General features: G+C 40.9%; 1 pseudogene; it reads left to right on the top strand.

Moving 5' to 3' along the window:
* Positions 1-1,427: 1,427 nt before the first annotated feature.
* On the top strand, positions 1,428-10,194 carry LOC117487097 (annotated as a pseudogene).
* The last annotated feature ends 284 nt before the right edge of the window (positions 10,195-10,478 follow it).

The following is a 10,478-nucleotide window of genomic DNA, read 5'->3' on the forward strand; positions in this document are numbered from 1 at the left end:
CCACTGCTTCGGCATACAGTATAAGTGTTGCACGGCCAGATACGGCTCGAAAAGCTGACTCAGATGAATGAGGCGAGTAAACACAGCTGACAGCCGGCGTGAAACTCGAGCGATTATTCGCATCGCGTCCGGTGTGAACGCACCATTATTACAAGTATTATATAATTATATAATTACAAAATAAAATCGCCACTCTCAGTACAGCGCCACTTTCCGAACAGGTAATGCACGCAAATAAAATATTTTATATTATTATTATTATTATTATTATTAATAATAATATATAAATAAAAACATCTTGTATTTTAGTTACACCCGCTATTGATTAATTTGTCAACATTGGACCTTGATACCGTCCACATAGCTATAGTGAAATAATATAATAGAAAACATTAAACCTCTTTGATTTAATAATGGGAGCTGAAGCCTCTCTGCCTTCTCATCTAACACACACTCCCTTATTTATCTTTGAATAATAATACTGTAAAAATAAAGACGACTATACTATGGTCCTTCGGTCCTGAGATTAGCGCCTGCAGGCTCCATGGACCTGTCAGTTCCGGACAGCGTAAAATGCGTATATGAAGGAGGGCGTCATGAATGCAAGAAATCATACCCTCGTGGGGGCGCGCTCATGTGATTGGCTTAGAATGGAGGAGACATCTGATTGGCTATAGATAGAAAAAATTACAAGTATGAATCCGGTGACCATCAGGGGAGTCTCAAAAAACCCACACATGAATGCATAGCGATCCATGCACAGAAAGCGGTTTGTGTTTGCAGGTGCAGAGGATTTAAACGGAAGACAAATATGTGTGGATCAAAAATACATGAGTAAAACTTTTTTCTGTATTTGGATCTTATTTACATGAATATGAAACGGAACACATTTGTGTGTGCATTGAAAAACACAAGTGTGGATCCTGAAATACAAGTTTGAATCCTTCTGTGTGCATGTGTGTATTATGAGACTGTTCTGAGCCCATAGTGTTCAGACCGTGTTCATATTACAGGAAGAAGTGAGGAATTCAAGATTAACTCGGCCAGGGCATTGTTCATCTTTGTCCTGGTTTAATCATAAACTCTTAATAAAAAGGTGAAACCAGGACAGAGGAAGACGAAGACATATTTTAAATGTGAGCTGATGTGAAGAAAATAAACGTAATGTTTGTGAATGTGAGAAATGGACGCTTAAAAAAACAGTATAAAACTTCTGAGGGATTCACTTGAGTTTATTCAGTTTTGTGTCTTCATTCCACTGTTAAACTGCACTGATGTAAACATGCATTACATCCAGCGTCCAATCAGTGACTGGTACGCAGTGAGGGGGCGTGCCGTCCGGCAGCGTCCAATCACATGCTGTCCTTTAGAATAGATTTTATAGTCTTCAATATGTACTCAATGACAGGTTTATTATATCTCAGAGTGTCACTGCAGCGCGCTAACACACACACACCTGGAGTATCAGGTAAATACTATTACAACACTTTTATTTGGTGAAACTGTTACCTTTGTAATCACATGGATTATCATCATTCTGAAAGTAATACATGTCAAACAAATGTGTTTAAAATGGTAGTTTTTCTGGAGAGGAACACTGGACTATGGTCTGTCTTTTTGTCTCTCTACAGATGGCTGTTTTTATACGAGCACCACTTCTTGCTGCTCTCGTGTTCGTGACCTGCGTTTTTATATATTACTACACATTTTCTGTTGAGTTCTCGAGCCATATTGTTCCTAACAGAGACCGTCCTTCAAAAACAAAGAGGTAAAGTTACCGTGTGTGTTTGTGTGTGTGTGTGTGTGTGTGTGTGTGTGTGTGTGTGTGTGTGTGTGTGTGTGTGTGTACAAATAATGGATACAATGGTAATATACTTTGTACAATAATTTAAAGAATAAAATACAAATAAAATTGAATTAAAAATGTATTTTTATTTATACATGTATATTATATATTTATATTAATATTAGTATATTTTACTCTAAGTGGGACCATGATTCGTGTGTGGGTTTTTTGAGACTCCCCTGACGGTCACCCGATTCGTACTTGTAATTTTTTCTATCTATAGCCAATCAGATGTCTGCTTCATTCTAAGCCAATCACATGAGCGCGCCCCCACGAGGGTATGATTTCTTGCGTTCATGACGTAGCGCTTCATATATGCATGTTGCGCTGTCCGGAGCTGACAGGTCCTTGGAGCCTGCTAATAATAATATACTTTGTACAATCATTTAAAGAATAAAATACAAATTAAATTGAATTAAAAAAATGTTTTTATTTATACATGTATATTATATATTTATATTTATATTAATATTAGTATATTTTACTCTAAGTGGGACCATGATCTACTCAATGGACATCATGCTGTAATGAACAATAATTAAAACTAGAGATCAAGAACATTAACTCATCAGGAAAATGTTAACGGTGCATTCCCTTCAATGGTGTTTTCATTTGTCAGACAGTTTATAGATTTGTTATCTTCACGGTCATCTGTATATTGTTTATTTCTACTCTTTTATTTGTACTTATGTGCAATGCATTTTTTAGTTTTATGCTGCTGCAACGAAAACATTTGGGATTAATAAAGTACATCTGATCTTATCTAATAAATCCCGATGAAACAAGGGTTATTTTTTCATAGACTTCTATACAATCGGACTTGTTTTTGTGGGGTCTCCACCTGAAAAACAGTTTAAAGCGCTTCTGAATTAGCCTCACTTCTCAGAAATGGAGGATGCCGTGTGGTTGGTCATTGGGGTTCTTTACTGTTAATATGACAAAGAAGTCAAATGAATGTTCACTTCAGGACTTCCATGTAACCCCCACTTTCACAGGTTGCCACCCCCTCTTCCACCGAGTCATCTTCCCTCCCCTGGTCCATGCACCTGTGCCAACGGTTCAATGCTTCTCAAAAACTTGGTGCCTAAGAATCAGGCGGTGGAGCTGATAAAACGCAGAGAGAAGGAGTTCCAACAACACAAAGCCAGGTAGGGAGCGGCTGCTTTCCATTGGCCTCGTTGTTGGTTATGCTAAATCCTAAGGGTGGGAATCACCAGGCTCCCCACGATACGATACTATCGCGATACTTAAGCCACGATACGATAGTATTGCGATTCTACGATATGCTAAATATTGCGACACAGTATATTGCGACATTGCAAATCACATGGGTCACATCCATGTCCGCCTCCCTTCCTGGTTAAAAGTATGTATTTGCAATATGAATAGTTTATGTAAATAACCCAATTTGTGTTCTTTGAACCTGAAAAGGAGATGGCATTGTTTTTATTACTTTCATTGCAATTGTATACATGTCTAAACGTAACTTCCTGTTTTATATAGAGTGGCGAAGTCCCTCCCCTTCCGGTGGACCTCCATGGGACATTATTTCGGAAAAATTATGTATTGAAGTCAATGGAGAGAGAAAGATTATCTTTCGATCCCGTTTGAATTGTGCCACGAATTACATATATGATGTTTGTCAATTTAAAAGATAATTTTGAAAGTAAAAAAAAAAAAATGTGTCGTAAAACTGTGAAGTAACACATTTGTTTGTGTGAAACGCTCAATGAATGTAGGGATGGGCTGCTTTCCATTGGCCTCTTTTTGGTTATTCTATTTACTCAAGGTGAAGTCCTGCATTTAACATTTTACAGTCCCTGTCCCTTTGTCAACTTTTCATGTGTTTCCTGATAATTATCCTCTGGTTTGTGCTGAAAAAAGTTCTCACTACATCTTTAACCTCTTAAGCCCTGAGCCTGTTTTTCAGGTCTCAGGCTCGAAAATGACATTCCCAGAACAAATGACCATATCTTCCCTTCTAAAAGGGTTAAATTAATAATCTTTATTCTCAAAGTAATGATAAACCTGTGAGTTGGATGTAGAAAAGTCAGAATCAATATAGATGTTTTTATTTTAAAGAAAATTCAGATTTGACATAGTAAAAAACTGTAAATTATAGTGTCCGTCCAAAGATTCTTTTTTACTTATAGTGCAAACTACCCTTGGATGATGGGTTAGTAGACTAAAAGCTTTAGGAATCCAAAGTACAACATATAATAAGTACCCTGTATCAAGATTGATGCAAAACAAGTGAAATTTGACCTTTTTAGAGAGATTTAGCCAAAAACCCACTTCTGGGGTCATTTGGGTGGATTTTACCTATCTCTGGCCCCCCTTGCTCGATTTTGATGAATGAAATCTCTTTATAACCGCTAGAGCCAATGGAATCGAGGGAAAGTTATATACACACCAAAACGTTAACAAATAAGGAGTGAGAGTGACGCGTTACCAAATACGGAAGCTGCATACACTCTGGTGGCTACCATTAGCAGCTAACTTTTCCGCTCCGATTTTTACATAAAAAATGGAATTATGGATTATAAATAATTTCTTCAAAGGCACAGGTACATTATCAACCTATGGATCAACAGTTGTAGCATTTTTTTTTTCTTCGTTTTAATGCCATTGAACACGTCTTTTGACCTAATTGACAGCTACGGTGACGATCTGCCGTAAAAGCTCCGTAAAGGTACGTGTTGTGATGTCTGTGTTTGCTTCCCCTGTCGCAAGTTCGGATCGCTCAGTGATGATACTATACCTAAATAATCAGTGGAGTCTCAGCTTTAATCGGATATATTGTATGTGCAGCTACGATAAGTAATAAGGCTATCTTTATCTTGAATTGTGTGCCGCAGTGCGTTTTTTCGCTCAGAGGTCATTTAGACGCTTCTTATGAGACTTGTGTTTTGTTTTGGTAAAAATGGTTCATATCTTCAGTTAGCTGAGATTCTTCCCGTTAATCTGGTGCTACACATTAATAGTTTCATAAATGTTAAGAAGCCCTGAGACATTATCGCGAAAAAAAAACGGTGGGAGGGGTCCAATGGGGGGACCGCCGTGCTTAAGAGGTTAAATTGGGCAAAGTTTGCCTCTGCACTGCTTATTATAACATCATGACATCATTACAGGAACATGTCATTACGTCATTGTAACTCCTGTCTGTCCATTATATGTTTATCAAAAGTTTCTCTAGGAAAAACATTAAAACCTCTAAGATTTCCACAGCATTTGCAGTTTTATCCAAATCTCCCGCTGTATATAATTTACATTACATTACATATCATTAACTGACGCTTTTATCCAAAGCGACTTACAATAAGTGCTAAAAAAACGTGATTTTTCTTTTTTTTTACAGCATAACTTAATTGCCAAGGTACTAAATCTACTTTCATTTCTTTATGGATCACATCCTATCTCCCCAACAGGACTGAGTCTGTGTTATCCACACGGCTGTATGCTCCGTCTAACTCTCCCCTGCAGTACCCTATCCAGGGTTTCAAAGTACGACCTATGACCCCCACCTTCATCCCAGGTATGCTACACCGTACAGTATGTCCTTTCATTACTCTCATTGTGACACAACAGAAGGCTGTGTTTAAAATACAATTAAAAACTAATGCTGTATGGCTCGAGAACTAGTTAGACAGGAAGCTGGATTGTGATGTTTGGTTTGATCACAACCTGATATATTTGCATTACCTAGGTTTAGTACAGAGTCAACGAAGCCAGAGGTGAATGAGTGTACTTGTGTAAATGAAGAGTATGAAAGCACACTTCCTTTTGATTTCAGGTCTAGCAGTGCATGCAGAACAAAGAAGCAACTACACGGTTGGTGTGATCTCACAGATACAGCTGATCTCCTTCAGAGAAACCTGGGTCCCCTTCTTAACTTTAGCCTTTACTTTGTGATTTCCTCCGATTCCAATACCATTTTTTCCTGCAAAAAGGTGTGGGCTATCTGTGCATCCCAGCTTTACCTCTGCAGGTTGCTAACTTGCATATGTTGGGCAATGATGTTGGGTTAATGAGCATTAATTACAATTATACACTATGTGGACAATATTAAAACAAATGGCTTGGTTTTGTGGGTTGTTGGGGAGTCCATTTCTGACATTTTCAGTCTCAAAAATGGCTATACTGTATGAACTCTCTGTGGGCTTTTTTAGATTAAATGTGGCTTACTTTGGGACATTTAGGGGACTCTGGATCATTTGGATTGGACAGATTGCTTATTTATTTGAAAAACAATAATAATATTCATCTTGTGCTCTCTTTATCCAATCATCTCAACACTGCTCATGGTAGTCAAAATCAGTCAACCGAAAGTACAAATATGGCCACTTTCTGGTTAAAACTGCCATTTCTTATCCTGAAAATGTCAGGAATGCATTCAGTATCTCCAATTACCCCCAACACCACTCCAAAGTTGTCCAAATCAGCTAAGTCATTTTTCAACTATTGTTTACATAGGCTATAATGCCTTTCATTTGAATTAACGCAACTTGTGCTAATTGTGCAAACATAAGCAGGTTAGCATCCAGCAGCTTCTATGTGCTGGGGACCCTACTCTACATTTCTATCATAACACTTTGGGGTACACTATTCTGGCAACTAGACTAAACTATTTCTCCACCTTGACGTCTTTTCCTGGGCTGCCTAATCTTTGGATTAGATAACAATGTGTTTTTTTTATCTTGCAAAATAAACGATGAAGATTTACTGAGCTGTGTCGACTCTAGGTGTCCTTGAAAGTGTCCAAAGGAGTCCTGAGTACAACTATTCCAGCTGCACAAGCAAAGGTCCAAGGTGAGCTCTAACTAAATGTGACTGGTTAAACAAATGAAAAAGTATACACATTTTGAGGTTGAGGAGATAAACTCATATAATATGTTCTCCCCATGACAGGTAATGGTGAGAGCTGACTGATGGTGGAGTCCAGCAGCCTGGAGACCCTCAATGAGCTGCTGGCTAATGTGTCCTATACCAGCACTGTTTATCACATACACACCGGAGACCTCGGTATGACATAAAGACTTCTCTTTATATAAAAAATCTGTCTTTGTAGCAAGGAGATGGACAAGATAACCCTCACCCTAACCCTACTAGAGCAAATGTAATCAAATATAATTGCAAAGTTGTCAATGTGTTTTACAAGTTTGTTTGTAAATGTGTGTTTCTGTGTGTGTTTAATCTAGAGTCTGTGAAATGTGTTAGTGTGCCCACTATTTTTGTAATTGCTTTTATTACCTAATGTTTTATCAAAGAGACACAGCTTAGCTTTCCTCTTCTGTACTCAGCATCCTTCCAGTTTGAGGACCATGAAGCTGTGTTTCCCATTACCATCAAACAGCCTCAACCTCCAGTCCTGTACGACATGGGAACAGGTAGGAGTTCACTCAGCGTGGGGATAACACACTCATTTATTCATGGCAGGAAGGAGCTGCTTCTCTTCTTTGTGGGATATACATTCAGCCATCAATCAGTGATCTCATATAAAAGCTAAAATGCTGTCCAGTATATTCCGGACTACTTCACCAATCCTGTTAATGTTGTGTAAGTATGTCAAATCAGTCAAATCAGTTAGCATTGAATTAATCCATTCCTAATTCAAGATACAAATTGAACAGATCGGTTCAGGTCTGAAAACGTAAACAGAACAGCCATGAGCTAACAGCATGGAGAGTGGATCTCATGATGTCTTCATGTGTCTTTTCTTTAAATAACTCTTCTTCTCTATATGTCAGATATCAACTCTCAAGTCACCATCACCACTAAGACGTTCCTGCGCTACCCACAACTCAAGGTGTTGTTGAAAAGCATCCGGCAGTTTTAAAAAGACATAGAAGTCATCATCGCAGATGACAGCTTTGTAACAGAGAACATTACTGGAGATCACATCCAACATTACATCATGCCTCCAGGAAAGGTAACCACACACTGTAATGTTAGTGTTCAATATCCTCCTGCCTATTTGGTTTTGTGGGAGGCGGGGCTTAGCCTTCACTTACCAGGCCACACCTGAACTGGCAGGAAATGTTGGGCAAAAGGGAGAGGAACTCTGGGGGCGGGGAATCTCTGGGGGCCGGGCAGGAAGGTAGCAAAGGTCTCGAGACCTTTCTTGAGGACAGTCTGGACGGAGGCCTCGAAGGCTTTGGGACCTCTCTTGAAGCCAGTCTGGAGGGAAGCCTCGAAGGCAGCGGGACCTTTCTTGAAGACAGTCTGGAGGGAAGCCTCGAAGGCTTTGGGACCTCTCTTGAGGACAGTCTGGAGGGAGTTCTCGAAGGCAGCAGGATCCTCTCTTGAGGACAGTCTGGAGGGCGGCCTTGAAGGCTGTGGGACCCTTTCTTGAAGACAGTCTGGAGGGCGGCATCGAAAGGGGTGGGACCTCTCTTGAGGACAGTCTGGAGGACGGCATCAAATGCGGTGGGACCTCTCTAGAGGACAGTCTTGAGGGAGGCCTTGAAGGCAGCGGGACCCTTTCTTGAGGACAGTCTGGAGGGCGGACTCGAAGGCGGTGGGACCTCTCTTGAGGACAATCTGGAGGAAGGCCTTGAAGGTGGTGGGACCTCTCTCGAGGGCAGTCTTGAGGGTGGCCTTGAAGGCGGTGGGACCCTTTCTTGAGGACAGTCTGGAGGGGGCGGCATTGAATGTGTTGGAACCTCTCTTGAGGACAATCTGGAGGAAGGCCTCGAAGGTGGTGGGACCTCTCTTGAGGACAGTCTTGAGGGTCGCCTTGAAGGCGGTGGGACCCTTTCTTGAAGACAGTCTGGAGGGCGGCCTCGATATGGTGGGACCTCTCTTGAAGACAGTCTGGAGGGACGCCTCGTTACGGTGGGACCTCTCTTGAGGACAGTCTGGAGGGAGGCCTCGATACGGTGGGACCTCTCTTGAGGACAGCGGCGGGAACCCTCAGGAGGCTGGTGAAATAATGACATTACCACTCTGAAATAGAGAGATTTGTGCAATGGTGTGACTATACATTTCTGACATAGCACGTTGGGGTACTCAACATGTCCGGGTTCACAACAGGACTCTATGGGCAGCAACTAGTCTGTATGGTTGTGATCAGAGGCTTGTGCACCTTTTAATACACCTATCTGGTTTCCTTCTGTATTCCACAGACAGAAGGGTGCCACTGGGACCCTCGTCAAGCAAATGATCATACGGATGTTACCTGTTATTGTTAACATGTCTTATGTACCTTTTGTTTCCATTTGGTAGGCTCTAATGTAAATTACTTTGTTGCCTGTCACCATTTCTTCTATGTTTGTTCATTTTTTACCAGAATGTGATTAATTGTGGAGTTTCCACTACAGGCAGAACCAGCATAATACAAAACAAAGAGACGCGACATTAACCATTAGCTTTCAACCCATTGCATTGTGCTTCTCACCTAGCAAAACCATTGAAAAAGATTCCAATTATGTTTCCTCCATCAGGGCTGGTTTGCTGGCAGGAATCTGGCAGTTTCCCAGGTCACCACCAAGTACTTCCTGTGGGTAGACGATGACTTCCTGTTTACCAAGTGGACGAAAATCGAAGAGATGGTGAAGGTGATTGAGGCGGTCCCAGAACTGGACGTGGTAAGACTCAAATGGCTCGTTTCTAAAGGGCTCTGCTTGTGTTAAATACTTGTTGTGTCTACGAGCTGTGAAGCATGTGAGACTTTCATACCCCTTTTCCATCAAAGAGGTTCCAGGGCCAGTTTTGGAGATGGTGCCCAATTGCCAACAACTATTTCGTCTTTACAATGCAGGTACACAATGAACTGGTAGTCAGTTTATAAGCAGTTCTCTTGTCTCTCTGTTTCTTTCAGCTCGGCGGTGAAGTAGGAAAAGACCAGTTTTATTCCTCTCTCATCTATGAGGAAGGAGACGAAATGGAAGGTGGCTGCATGTACAGGAAGTCCAGAGGGAAGTTCCACTCTCTTCTTGGTTACCCACAATGCTCATTGGTCAGTGGGGTGGTCAACTTCTTCCTGGCTCATACAGATGCCGTACAGAGGGTGAGATTCGACCCTAAGCTCAAGAGGGTAGCACACTCAGGTAGGTCTAGATGGTTTGTAGTCAAAGTGGAGGTGGTTCTAAACTCTTTCAGTTTTTGCTCTACATGATTGTAGTTGGCCTTTTTTAAATGGCAAATGTCTGTCGTTTCTTCTAGAGTTCTTCATGGATGGCCTGGGCTCCTTGATGGTGGCAACATGTGGCCATGTGGCCATTGGACATCAGAAAAGACCTAAACAGAAGGGCTACATGAGGTTCAGACAACCTGCAAAGAGTGATACAATCTCAAAGCTGCAGCTCCACTTCTTTAAAAACCACCTGAAATGTATCCGCTATGGATAGAAGACCACTGGAGTAGTGGTTCTCAAACTTTTTGTTTATGCGGACCACTATTTATTATCAAGGATTTTCGCGGACCACCTCATATGCAAACCGTAAAAATAAGTACATATATAAATGTAGTGTTAAAACGCAGATATTTGTTATAGTTAATCATAGACAATCAAAAGTAAATTGAAGCCTATCTGATACTTTTGTCGCACGTGTGACCGGTGTCTGTCTGCGTTGTGTATGTTTCTCAAAGAGCACGGCGGACAACTTCTTTCTTTCTTTTGGTCCTTGACCAT

Source organism: Trematomus bernacchii, unplaced genomic scaffold, assembly GCF_902827165.1.
Source record: "Trematomus bernacchii unplaced genomic scaffold, fTreBer1.1, whole genome shotgun sequence".
Taxonomy (NCBI): Eukaryota; Metazoa; Chordata; class Actinopteri; order Perciformes; family Nototheniidae; genus Trematomus; species Trematomus bernacchii.